This window comes from Ornithorhynchus anatinus, chromosome 2, assembly GCF_004115215.2.
Source record: "Ornithorhynchus anatinus isolate Pmale09 chromosome 2, mOrnAna1.pri.v4, whole genome shotgun sequence".
Taxonomy (NCBI): Eukaryota; Metazoa; Chordata; class Mammalia; order Monotremata; family Ornithorhynchidae; genus Ornithorhynchus; species Ornithorhynchus anatinus.
In genome coordinates this window covers 108,727,641-108,742,017 of record NC_041729.1, presented here as the reverse complement: position 1 = coordinate 108,742,017, position 14,377 = coordinate 108,727,641, and the positions used below count along the sequence as shown (strand labels likewise).

Here is a 14,377-nt window from a genome sequence, read left to right as displayed (position 1 = left end):
AGTTCGTCACACATAGTAAGCACTTAACAAATACTACAATTTTTATTATACTGAGGAATGTCATCAGACCTCACAGAAATCAATAATAGCAGCAGGAGGAGGGGCTTTGACTCCAGAATTTTTAACGACTAACCAGACAATGTTGCTTCTTGAGTTCCGGGATGCTGAAGAACTTGTTCAGCAACAGGAAGGATGTAGACAATCTGTGTCTGGGCAAATTCAAACGGCCAGAGGTATTTACTTCCTTTACCAGACTGAGGGGATATATGATGTCAAAGAACAACACATTTCACCAAGGAGGCAGCTGGGTTTCAACCGTGGATGGAATGCTGAAAGAACTGAAGCTTTCAGAATGCTTTGGGCCAGCCTAGGCACCATCTACAGCAAGGTTTTGGAAAGTTTGCAATAAAACTGTGTTCTCTCTGGTTCAGCACAAAAAGAGAATGAAAAGACTATGGATGTTTAATGAATCGCACCTTGGTTTTCCTGCACTAAGAGAAATAGCTCCATAATTTAAGCTGAAAGGAACCAAGACGGAATGAAAAACACATGCTAAAAATGGAAACAGCATGTGAATCGATTCAAATACCTTCTCAGTTTGCTTTTATCTCCCACCCCAGACATCCTGCCCAATTCTACTCCCTCCTGATCTGCAAGAAGGTTCACCAGTCTTTTTCCTTCCCTCTAGTCAACCCGGATAAGGAGCAGTCAGTGATGCTTCCCTTAGCCTTCTCCTCTTTCCAAATTAGGATGTGAGCAATCTGAATGATACTCTGGAGAAACTCCAGGGTTAATCCGGTTCAGCTTTTCCCAGAAAATCCCTGAATAACAAGAGTTTTGCTTCACATTTTTTTAAGTAGAAAAATGCATTTCAAAGCCAGCTTCTGGTGGGCAGGAAGACAAGGTGATAGAAAGAAGAAGTGGGGCAGGGAAGAACGTTTGCTGTTGCAATGGTGGCGAATTAATCAATCAATGGTATTTATCGAGCATTTATTGTGAGCAGAGCTCTGTCTTAAATGATTGGGGGCGTACAGTACGACAAAGTTGATAGACAAATTGCCTGCCCACACGGAGTCCAGAGTGGAAGGTAATTGATAAAATGAATTATGGATATGTTCATAAGTGCTTTAGGCCCGAGGGTGGGGTGAATATCAATCAATCCATCAATGGTATTTATGGAGCAGTTATTGTATACAGGCACTAAGGGCATGGGAGAATAAGATACAATCGTGTTGGTAGACATATTCCCTGCTCACAATGAGCCTACAGTCTAGTGTTTTAAGGATATGGAAATAAGTGTATAGAGGAGGGAGATGGAGCAAGGGAAATGAGGGCGTAGTCGGGAAAGGCCTTTTGGAGGAGATGTGATTTTAATAAGGCTTTGAAGGTGGGGAGAGTGGGGGTCTGTCATATACGAAGTTGAAAGGAGTTCCAGGTTAGAGGGAGGATGTAGGCAAGAGGTTGGTGGCAATAATAACAGTGATAATAATAATGATGGTATTTGTTAAATGCTTACTATGTGCCAAGCACGGTACTAAGCGCTGGGGTGGATACAGGCAAATTGGGTGGGACACAGTCCCTGTCCTGCATGGGGCTCACAGTCTCAATCCCCATTTTACAGATGAGGTAACTGAGGCCCAGAGAAGTGAAGTGACTTGCCCAAGGTCACACAGCAGACATGTGACAGAGCCAGGATTAGAACCCATGGCCTTCTGACTCCCAGGCACGTGCTCTAGCCATTAAGCCCTGCTGCTTCTCAAGATAGAGATCATGGTACTGTGAGCAGGTGGGCATTGGAGGAGTGAAGTGCTCAGGCTAGGTTTTGTAGAAGATTAGCAAAATGAGGTAGGAGGGTGGGCAGCTGATTAGGTCTTGAAATTGTGGACAAGAAAGTTGATGTCGTTTAACACTGGTTTTGCTTCTTCTACTAACAGACAGCCTTCAGGTTTTGAAAAACTCCTTACATAAACAATTCCACGCATGCTACTGCAATCCCTGGATAACAAGTTAGCCAGCTTCACTTTTTTTAACTTAGAAAAACACACACCACTCCTCTCCTTAAAACCCCTCCAAAGCCTACCCATTCTCTCTCTCCAAAATATATTAACCGTTGGCTTCCAGACTCCCTACCAGCTATCTCCTTCTTTCTACAAGCTCTTTTCCCTCTCCACTCCTCTTCAATCAATGGTAATTAGTGAGCTCTTATTGTGTGTAGAGGACTGTACTAAGCACTTGAAACACTTTGCTCCTTCTAGGTTGTACCTCACTCACAATTCCCATCTCCAAAGTATTTCTCACACACTTCTCAACACTTTTTCATTGTGAACTCCCCCAAATAGGGACAAGGACTGTGTTCAATTCCCAATTATGTATCCTCTCCCAATGTTTAGTACATGGCTCTGCACTCAGTAAGTACTTCAAAGTACTATTATTACTAGTCAGTACAAATCCATTAAGCCTCACCAGCCTCAAAAACTCCTTAAAAGTCATCTCCTCCAGTAAATTATTCCTTTCAGAAAGTCTCTCTAGCCTTACTTGAATGGTTCTCACTCTCTCCTAGCCATCAGATGCCTTAGCAATTGTATATCTCTGTCCGTGTATTATTAAATTGCTTCTTTCTACATATTGTTTATGTTTGGCAATTCGTTTTCCTTTATCTCCCCTATTAGACTATAAGCTCCTTGAGGAAAGAGAATGAGTTTTTGTGCTCAAAGCTGTATGCTCCCAAACCCCTAGGACAGTGATTCGAACACAGTAGTCACCTAGTACAATATGTTGCACATAGAAAGTGCTCAATAAATTGCATTGATAATGGGGTGATGATGATAATGATGCTTTTGGTTTACTAAATCCATCTTGGAACTAGAAAAACGGAGGGAAAGTTGATGGATCTCATGTTAATGTCCCACACAAAAGAGGGAGGAGATGGGCTTTCCTTCCCCCAGTTAAACAAGGGCAAAGCAGCTGCCCTGGAGGAGTCTTGAGCTGGGTGATGGAGAACTTGTCAAGCCTTGATCCCACGAGCTGTCAAGGCCTGGGAAATAGGACAGGAGTTGTAGGGTGAGAAAAATCATGAAAAAATCTATACATGCCATAAGGAAATTGATTTTCTTTAAGGAACGATAATGTTTTTACTATTTATGATTATGAATTATTATTTATGAATTCACCACTGAGGCATTGACGGTACCTAGTATCGCACAGATAGCTCGCTGATGGGACAGAGTTGACCTAGGGGGAAAAGCAAAGAGGTAGAATTCAAGAGAAGCAGTGTGGCCTATTAGAAAGAAGCACAGTACACAGTAAACACTTAATAAATATGATTGGTTGGTTGATTGGTCTGCGTGAGTTAAAAGCACACATGATCACATCTTATAGTATGACAGACCATCAGAGGGGCACTACGGCACAGTTGGAAGATCTTTTTTTCTGTCCTCACATTGAACTGAACTGAAGCACCATTCCTCGCCTTGGAGGGTAATAAATGTGTCAATCGCTCGGGACCCAGACTTCCAGCTCTGGGAAAATTGGGAATAAATGGATGGTCACTGGTGGTGGGGGGTGATTGGAATCCTGATCCCACCCAGGAGTTGAGGGTGCCCTAGGACAGACTTCTGGGAGCTTTTCTCTTGCTTGCCTATCAATTCCTGTGAAAAACCTGGGTAGGAACCAGAACTGTCGGGCTTCCTCCCCTTCCCTCCTCCCCCTTCTTTCCTTCCTAGCAATGTTGAAACCCACATATTTAATCTGCCACCAAATGCTGTCATTTTTACCTGCATAACATCGCTAAAATTCACCCTTTCATTAATCCAAGCACTTTATCCTTCCCTGCCTCATTCACTCTGCCCTCTACTACCTGCTCAGAAGCAGCGTGGTGTAGTTGATAGAGCACGTGCCTGGGAGTCAGAAGGCCATGGGTTCTAATCCCGACTCTGCTACTTGTCTGCTGTATGACCTTGGGCAAGTCATTTCACTTCTCTGGGCCTCAGTTACCTCATCTGTAAAATGGCCATCGAGATTGTGAGCCCCACAGGGGACAGGGACTGTATCCATTCCGATTTGCTTGTATCCAGCCCCAGCGCTTAGTACCGTGCCTGGCACGTAGTAAGCACTTAATAAATACCATAATTATTAATTATTATTAACATCCTGATTTCCTACCACAACCCACAGCCCACACACTTTGCTCCTCTAATGCCAACCTACTCATTGTAACTCGATCTCTTCTATCTTGCCGCCGACCTGTCGCCCACATCCTGCCTCTGGCCTGGAACTCTCCCTCTGTCTTCGTATCCCACAATTACTCTCCCCACCTTCCAAGCCTTATTGAAGGCACATCTCCTCCAAGAGACCTTCTGCAAGCAGGCCTTCATTTTCTCTTCTTCCATTCCCTTCTGTGCTGCCCTAGCACTTGGATTCAAACCCTTTATTCACCCTTCTCTCAGCCTCACAGTACTTAAATACATATTCATAATACATTTATATTAATGTCAGTGTCTCCCTCTAGACTGAAAGTTCATTGTGGGTAGGAAATATGTCTAACTCCATTACATTGTGCTCTCCCAAGCATTTAGTACAGTGCCATGCATATAGTAAGTACTCAATAAATACGCTTGATTGATTGTTTGAAACCAAGTCTTAGTAGATTTGAGATTGGGAATGGTGGCTTTGTCAAGCTGCCTCTCAAACCATCAATCTTGGAGTCTCTCTGACCATAAACAAGGATTAGTTAGCTTCATGGTACCATGCGCTCCTCGTTCTAGTCCTGTATTGTAAGGTGGTAGAATGATTAGCCAGGGACTGTCCAATGGGAAACTAGATAGGGATGCCCAGGGTATGTTTCTGCTGGGTCACATCTTGCCTGATCGTGTGTCATTTGGATTTCAGGGAGTTGAGGAAGCACTAGCTCTGCATTTTACCAGAATTCACTCCATGCCTCAGAGATGGGGTGACCTAAATGGACACCTGGAGTATCCATGCAATGACAATAACATGTTGGCAACGTGTCTTCCAGATCAGGGAGATAGAACATAATGAGATATGGCTAGATTTAAAGATTAGGATTTTAGTCTGGAGAGATGGAGGCTGAGATGGGGCATGAATGAAGTTCACAGAATCATGAATGAGGTGGTAGGGAAAACTTAGAATTGTGGTTCGCTAAGCAGTGGCATATTAATAATAATAATGTTGGTATTTGTTAAGCGCTTACTATGTGCAGAGCACTGTTCTAAGTGCTGGGGTAAATACAGGGTAATCAGGTTTTCCCATATGAGGCTCACAGTTAATCTCCATTTTATAGATGAGGTAACTGGGGCACAGAGAAGTTAAGTGACTTGCCCACAGTCTCACAGCTGACAAGTGGCAGAGTGGGATTCGAACCCATGACCTCTGACTCCCAAGCGCAGGAATAGAATAATGATATCATATCGGACACAGTCCCTGTCCCAGATGGCACTCACAGTTTAAGGAGAGACACAAAATTTTGGATTCAAATTATACAGATGAGAAAAATGCAGACAAGTGACCTAACAAGTTCACACAACAGAAGAAGCAGCATGGCCCAGTGGCGAGAGCATGGGCTGGAAAGTCAGAAGGGCCAGAGTTCTAATCCCAGCTCCACCTTCTTGTCTGCTGTGTGACCTTGGGCAAGTCACTTAGCTTCTCTGTGCCTCAGTTACCTCATCTGTGAAATGGGGATCAAGAGTGTGAGCCCCATATGGGACAGGGACTGTATCCAACCTGATTACTTTGTATCTACCCCAGTGCTTAAAACAGTGCATGGCACATAGTAGCACTTAACAAATACCATTATTATTATTGTTATCATTATTATATTGAGTGACAGAGTCAGTTTTAGAACACAGGTCTCCTGACACCCAATCCTATGCTCTTTCCACTAGACCAGGTTTCTTGGCACCCACTGGAGGGAGTAGATTAAAAATACAGAAAAAAGAAGCACCGCACACAATAGGGAGTAAGCAAATGGAATCTGTTATCGATGGGAAGTATGCAGTCAGAAAATAGCATGATCAAGAGAGGTTTGGCTAAATCTGTGATTGTAGAATCATATTAGATTGCAAGCTCCTTGAAAGCAGGGATCACACCTAGCTACTCTATTACTCTTCCAGGTGCTTAATCCAATCCTCTGTCCACAGTAGAGTGTCAGCTTCTTGTGGTCAGGAATCATGCTTACCAATTCTATTGGACTGTTCTCTATCAATTGATTAGTAGCATGCAGTGAGCTGTTAGGTAGCCCATCCCTAAACACAAGAATGAGTGTGCAGGAGAGCAACCATCAAGTGTCCTGTTGCCACTGGAGAGTCAGAATCCTGGGCTGGATGGACCATGGGTCTGACCCAGGAACAGCAACTCGCAGTGTCTTATACAGTACCATGCCTTAATGGATGGAGCATGGGCCTGGGAGTCAGAGGAACCTGAGTTCCCTCATCTGGAAAATGGAGATTTAGACTGTGGGACATGGACTGTGTCCAACCTGATCAACCTGTATCTACCCCACTGCTTAAAACAGTGCTTAACACCTAATAAGCATTTAAGAAGTATCATAATCATTATTACTATTGACAAGGCTCTGCAGACCTTCCAGGCCAATTTTCATTGTATCTTTCCTCATTTTATGTCCTTCCCCCAAACCATACTGACATTGTTGAAATTGGCCCCGGATTTATTCATGCAGAAGTGAACACGGGGAAAGAACCAGAGGAGTAATTCATCTAACATGAAAACAGCTGTTGCCCCAAGGCCAGTTTTGCTATCACCAGCTTCCTTCAATTTGATTAGCTATGTCCCGGACAACAGAAAAAGACAAAATTCTCAAAGATCAAGGTGAAATTCTTGTGCTTTTCCCCTTGACCATTGATTCCCCTCCTCACTCATCACACACACATCTATTTTAGGAATAGATAATAGCTGGATTCATGTATTCAGAACAAAAGACAATAGGTTGTGATGGGATCACTTGAGATGTTTGCAGTTTGGTGAGTTTTACCAGCTTCATTTCAAATGTCTTTAAAATCCATTATTATCAGGACCAAAATATCCTTTTGATCATCTCTCACCCCCAAGTCTCCAGCTTAAAACTGATCTTTCAAATTCAAATGAAGTAAAAGACACCACATTTTCAAATCACCCTTAGGAGAGTGAATTTTTTTTCTGCAAGAGAGAGAGATACATTTCTAAATTAGAGGGTGACATTTACAAAATGCATCAGTTAAATACCAAAATTTTTAGAGCATATGGTATTTTGTTTCTTATTTTCCTAGCATAATTTAAAAGCCTTAAAATTGTCCTGAACAAAGCTTATTTCACAAGACTCTAATAGAGGGAGAGTGTACGTGTGTTTGTGTGTGTGGCGTTCACACCTCCGTATGTTCTATTTCTGTGCATCTTGTGTATATTCCTCCCTGTCTCTCTCCCCATCTCCATCTTCAATCTCTTCTTTTTCTCTCTTCATCTCTCTCCCTCCATTATGGTTGAAAGTAGCATGGTGAAAAGGAGTATGGCTTTGTAGATAAAGCATGGACCTGGGAGTCAGAAAGTCATGGGTTCTAATCCCGGCTCTGCCACTTGGCTGCTGTGCAAATTTAGGCAAATCACTTCATTTCTCTGTGCCTCAGTTACCTCATCTGTAAAATGGGAATTGAGACTGTGAGCCCAACAGGGCTGTGTCCAACCCGATTTGCTAATATCCACCCCAGCACTTAGTACAGTGCCTGGTACTTAGTAAGTGCTTAACAGTTACCGTAATTATACTTATTATCATTTATGTAGTAGACACACAAATTTATGGTTAGTCCTTCAAAATAAATTTTTCTTCACTGGTAGGGAAGGAATGGTTTTGTAGGTTCTGGTAAGAAGCAGCTCAATCCAAATCCACACCTACTGAAATGTGGTACTAGGCACCGATGTGCTGATTGGAGATTTAGAGTTGTCCTTATTCCCATTCATTCAGTTGTATTTATTGAGTGCTTACTGTGTGCAGAGCACTCCTACTCCATCCCTGTCCTCTTTTCAAAGCATTGCCCCTCATCTCCCTCTCCCTGAACCAGCCCCCATGAGCTTGCTCTCATCCAACCCATCCATACCATTCCCTCCCCTCATCTCTGCCCCACAGCTTCAGCCAAATGAAGCTTGTGGAACCTCTGCTCCCGTGTGGGAAAACTTTCCTTCATTTTGACCTGTTCCTAATCCATTCACTGCTCTTCCTTGCCATCCCTGAAAACTGGCTTTTCCCACGTGACACTGTTTCCCAGGGGGGTTCGTCTTCTCCCACTCACCAAGCCTCACTGGAAAAGGGAGAGGAGTCAGCTTCCTTCTTGCTTACCCTGCCACTTTTGCACCATCCCATCTCCTCCATCCCTTTCTTTCCCTTCCTTTAAAGCCTATATCATCTGCTTCTAATAATAACCCTCCCTTGATTCCACACCTTCTTCCAGTTATGCCTCATTTCTTTCCTACCATTCCCCTTAAACTTCCCGAGCAAGTTATTTACATCTACCGTCTCCATTTCCTCCCTTCCAATTCTCTCCTTGACCCCCTCCAATCTGGCTTCTGACCCTTTCACTCTATGGAAATTGGCCACTCTGAGGTCACCAATGATTTCCTTTTTCTTGCCAAATCCAACAGCCTTTACTCCATCCTAATCCTCCTTGATCTCTCAGCTGCCTTCAATATTGTGGACCACCACCTTCTCCTGGAAATGTTATCTAACCTTGGATTCACTGACACTGTCCACTTCTAGTTCTCCTCCTATCTCTCTGGCTGATCATTCTCAGTCTCTTTCATAGGCTTTTCCTCTGCCTCCCATCCCCTAACTCTGGGAGTCCCTCAAACTCAGTTGTGGGTCCCCTTCTAGTCCCCATCTACACCCACTCCTTTAGAAAACTCATTCGTTTCCATGGCTTCAAACACCCCCTTATTTCGATGACTCCCAAATCTATCTGCAGCCTTGACTCTATACTTTTTTGTGGTACTTGTAAAGTGCTTATGTTTTGCCAAGCATGGTATTACACGCTGGCATGGATACAAGATAATTAGGTTAGATACAGCTCCTGTCCCTCCTGTGGCTCACTGTCTAAGTAGGAGGAAGAAGAGATATTGAATCCCCATTTTACAGGTGAGGAAACTGAGGCCCAGAGAAATCAAATCACTTGCCCAAGGTCACACAGTAGACAAGCGGTGGAGTTGGGATTTGAACCCAAGTCCTCTGGCTCCCAGGCCTGGGCTCTTTCCACTAAGACTATGCAGCTACTCTGGAGCCTCACATTTCCTCCTGCCTTCAGAACAGCTCTACTTTATTGTCCTGCTGTCACCTGAAACTTAATGTGTCCACATGGAAACTTCTCATTTTCCCACCCAAACCCTGTCCTCCCCTTATTTTTTCCATCAGTAGACAACACCACCAAGCTCCCTGTCTCACAGGCCCATAACTCTGGCATTACCTTTGACTCATTTCTTTCATTCAACCCACATTTTCAATGTCACCTATTCCTGTCGGTTCGACTTTCACATCACTAAAATCTGTCCTTTCCTCCCCATCTTGCCACCAACCCCTAGCCCATGTCCTGCCTCTGGCCTGCAATGCTGTCCCTCATATCCGACAATTACTCTCGCCACTTCATAGCCTTACTGAAGGCACATCTCCTCCAAGAGGCCTTCCTTGACTAAACCCCACTTTTCTTCATCTCCCCCTTTTGCATTGCTCTGACTTGCTCTCTTTGCTCTTCCCCACCTATACAGCCCCACAATATTTATGCACATATATGTAATTTTATTTATTTGGATTGATGTCTGTCTCCCAATCTTCCCCCCGAAAACTGTAAGATTGTTGTGGGTAGGGAATGTCACTGTTTGCTGTTGCACTGTACTTTCCCAAGTGTTAATACTGTGATCTGCACATAGTAAGTGCTCAATAAATATGATCGAGTGAATGAATGAATGAATGAATGAATGAATACTACTGTGATCCAAACACTTACCATATCCCACCTTGACTACTACTGGACTAGGCTCTTCGCTGGCCTCCCTGCCTCCTGTCTTTCCCCACTCCAGTTCATACTTTACTCTGCTGCTTGGATTGTTGTTCTAAAACAATTCAGTCCTCATTTCCCCACTCCTCAAGAGCCTCCAGTTGTTGCCCATCTACGTCCACATCAAATGGAAACTCCTTAGCATCGGCTTTAAAGCACTCAACCAGCCTGCCCCCACCTACCTCTCCTCGCTACTCTCCTATTACAACCCAGCCAGCACACTTCGCTTCTCTAAATCTAACTTACTCGCTGTACCTCGATCTCGTCTGTATCGCCGCCGACCCTTTGATCACATCCTCCCTCTGGCCTGGAACTCTCTCTGCTTTCATATATGCCGAACCAGCATTATCCCTCCCCTCAAAGCCTTATTAAAATGCCATCTCCTTCCGTAAGCCTTCTTTTTCACTACTCACTCTCCTTTCTGCATCACCTATGCCTTTAGATCTGCATCCCTGAAACACTCGTTATTCTTCCCACCCTTAAGCCCCCAGCACTTATGGACATATCTGAAATTTATTTTAATGTCTGTCTACCCGTCTTGACTGTAAGGTCCTTGTGAGCAGGGAACGTGTCTATCAACTCTGCTGTACTGTATTCTCCCAAGCACTTAGCACAGTGCTCTGCACGCAGTCAGGGCTCCATAAATACCACAGATTGATTGATTGGTTGATTCACATCAGCATATTTTCTGTTCTTGCAGTGAGTAAAGTCTTAATGCATTTCCTTTTTCAGAGCATACAACAGCGATTTGGACTTTCCTCCCCTAAACCATAACAAGCCACTTTGTTTAAACATACTTTCCCAGTGTGTAATCAGTATCATCAGTAATTTGCCTTTCACCCCTAGGCCTTCAGGAAATGCTGTTGCTGAGAATAAGATTAACTACAAAATTATTCTTCCACTTCCTGTGGAGAAAGGAGGGGTGGGGGAAGATTTCAGTTACTCAATATTTGGGATAATAAGGGGGAATGCATCCCATCTGTCTCTTATCAAACATTGGGCGAGGCCCAAGGAGGATTGGGGATAGGATTCTGCCCTTCTGGAGCCAGAGGTAAGGGAATGACAAGGTTTCTAGATTTACATGAGGATGGACATATCTAACAGAGCAGCTGTTAAGTTCCTGCTTCTCACAGTGAGCTGCAAACCGGGAGAAACTTGGGGAGAAGTTGAAACTGGCTCCAGCTGGGAAGAAAAACATTGCAAAGCCTTTCTTTCCTCCTAATACTGTTCAATCCCTCCATCCCATGCATTATGCCGCTCTTTTACCTCAAGGTAAAAGAGAAGCAGTGTAGCCTAGTGGATAGAGCCCAGATAGAGCCTGAGAGTCAGAAGGACCTGGGTTCTAATTTTGGCTCTGCTACTTGTCTGCTTTGTGACCTTGGACAAGTCACTGAACTTTTCTATGCCCCAGGCACCTCATCTGTAAAATGGGGCTTAATCCTGAGAGCCCCACTGTGGGACACGGAATGCATCCCACCCGATTAGCTGGTATCTTCCCCAGCACTTAGTACAGAGCCTGGCACATAGTAAGCACTTAACAAATGCAACAATTATTATTATTATTATTTAGGCCCAGGAGCCGGGGGTATGGTGGGGAAAGGGGAGAAAACTAGTAGGTAAAAACGTCTTGGTTCTTACCTTGCTGCACTCTGAGGGGGCCTCCGTTCTTTGCCGGAGACTGAGAGGATGGATCTCGCAAACTACGCATTTAGCAATTAGTTGGACAGACCGGCCCTTGCCAGAGGGAGCTATAAATATAGTATCCCCAAAGGAGCAGCCACCTACAGCAGATAAGAACCTCAAGCCCCTTGTGTTCAGCAAGCCTTGTAAGGCATCTGAGTGAAGCAGGCCCAAGACCCCACAGTGAAAATGAGTGCCAGACTCTTAACCAGCCTGTCTGTTTGCTCTGATACTTCAAGGGCACTCCAGCTCCACAAAAGCACTGCTGAGTTATAGAGAGTAGACAGGAGAGGTCGTGGAAGATGAGGTGGAGAGGGAGGGAGGAGTGGGAGAGGGACGAAACATAAATCTCTTTTTTATCAAACCAGCGGTAAGGCATATGACAAGCTCTTAAGCTGACAGATGTCAGAAACGTCAGAGGTGGGCTTGAAGGGCAGGAGAAGTTTTAAAAAGCAATTTAAAGGGCCATTTGGGGAGCAGTAGAAAGAGGCCAGAGCTGGGAATCTGAGGACCTGGCTTCTAATCCTGCATTACTGCTTCCTTGCTGTATGACTTTGGGCAAGTCACTTCAGGGAAGGTGTCTGCTAATTCTGTTATACTCTCCCAAGTGTTTAGTATAGTGCTTTGCACATAGTAAGTGCTCTACAAATACCAGTGGTTGATTGATTGACAACATTTCTGGGTCTCAGTTTCCTCATCTGTAATATGGGAATTAAAGACCTGTTCTACCCATTTAGTGATTAGATGGACAGGTTAGCACCTGCCAGAGAGACCTATAAATGCAGAATCTCCAAAGAAGCAGGCAACTTAGACTGTGAGCCCACTATGAGACAGGGATCAGGTCTGACCTGATTATCTTGACCCTACTCCAGTGCTTAATGTAGTGCTTTGCATATTGTAAGTGCTCAATATAAGCCACAGTTATTGTTATTAAAAAGCCAGTATTTTTTAGGTAGATGTCATTTTAAGCTTCTCTCAGGATTGCAGCTGGAAAGTTTCCAGCTCTCTACTAGTATCAGCTATAAGAGGGAGAGTCAAGCAGAGGCATAACCACTCCATTCCTAACTTGGGCACTGGTTAACGAGTGGAAGGCAATCTGCTACAAGTCAAAACTCACCTGTGCTGGGCAGCAGCGGCAGTAGAGAGAGTTGAGGGCGGAGGCTCAAGTTCACTGCTCAGAAGAAGATATTGGTAAGGCATGTCTGTATTTTAATCAAGAAAACTCTATGGATACACTATCAGAACAATTGCAGATGGAGGTGGGGTGTTCTGAGAGAGATGTGTCCATGGAGTCATATGGGTCGGAGAAACTCAACATACGACAAGACAAGGCATTTTAAGGGTTGAAAGTGGTAGCGATTTTTATCTCACCACTACGAAATATATATTACAATAGGGCATCTTGTCTTCAGTAAGGATAATAATTAATGGTTGCATTGGGTGGATATCATACAAGTTAATCTTCTCTACATTTACCTGTGAGAGCTCCCCATGAGGGCGGGGAGAATCCTTGATAAGCAAAGTGAGGATAAGGAAGAATGGGCATATCTTTGCTATCACTTGTGCCACTCCCCAGTATAGAATCAATCATCAATGGTATTTATTGAGCCCTTATGGTATGCAGAGCACTGTACTAAGCACTTGAGAGAGTACAAAATAACAGAGTTGTTAGGCACATTCCTCCTCCCACTATGAGCTAACAGTCTAGGGGGGAAACAAACATTTAACATAAAAGGATAAATTACCAATATGTACAAAAGTCCTGTGGGACAGAGGGAGGGGTGAATAAAAGGTGACGCTGAAGGGAGTGGGAGAAGAGGAAGTGAGGGCTTAGTCAGGAAAGGCCTCTTGGAGAAGTGCCTTCAGTAAGGCATAGAAGCAATAGATACTGCCTGGAGTAGGTCATAAGCAGCACCTGTTCTGATGGCATGTCACCCTCTGGTCATAGTGTGGGCAGTGATGCCTCCTGAAGTGTGGGCAACGCCCCTGGATTCCCATTGTTCTTCTGGGGATTAGAGGGAGCAGGCCCTCTGGATTTAAAATGGCTAGGCCCAACCCTTCTACTCTCTCCTGCTGCCCCCTAATTAATAATAATTTTTGTATTTGTTAATCCTGTGCTTACTATGTGCCAAGCACTAGGGTAGATACAAAATAATCAGGTTGTCCCATGTGGGGGGGCTCACAGTCTTCATCCCCATTTTATAGTTGAGGTAACTGAGGCACAGAGAAATAAAGTGACTTGCCCAAAGTCACACAGCTCACAAATGGCAGAAGCGATATTAGAACTCATGTCCTCTGACTCCCAAGCCTGTGCTTTTTCCACTAAGCCACGCTGCTTAGACAATCAACTACACATGCATATACCCACAGCCCCCTAAAGCACTTTGAAAAAACACTATTACTTGTTTATTAAGGTCCGACTATGGGCAGACACCATGTTAAGCATTTAAGAGATTACAATAGTGTTAATAGACATGATCCCCACCCTCAAAGAGACTACAATCTAGCAGGAGAGACAGACCCAAAATGAGAATCTGTGTGGTGTAATGGATAGAGCACAGGTCTGGGAGTCAGAAGGTCATGGGTTCTAATCCAGACTCCACTACATCTCTGCTGTGTGACCGTGGGCAAGTCACTTCACTTCTCTGGGC

The 14,377-nt window shown here is 44.2% G+C and overlaps 1 protein-coding gene across 2 annotated transcripts in view; it reads right to left on the bottom strand.

The window, feature by feature from the left end:
- Positions 1 to 11,962, bottom strand: part of FHL2 (four and a half LIM domains 2) — a 102,466-nt gene extending 90,504 nt beyond the window's left edge. The window contains exon 1 of one of the 2 annotated variants that reach the window (XM_029053076.2): positions 11,685 to 11,962. The gene's annotated coding sequence lies outside the window, so the exon portion shown is untranslated. Of the gene's footprint in view, positions 1 to 3,190; positions 3,209 to 11,684 lie in introns of those variants that run through there. The other variant, XM_029053092.2, reaches the window with a different exon arrangement.
- Positions 11,963 to 14,377: the final 2,415 nt, after the last annotated feature.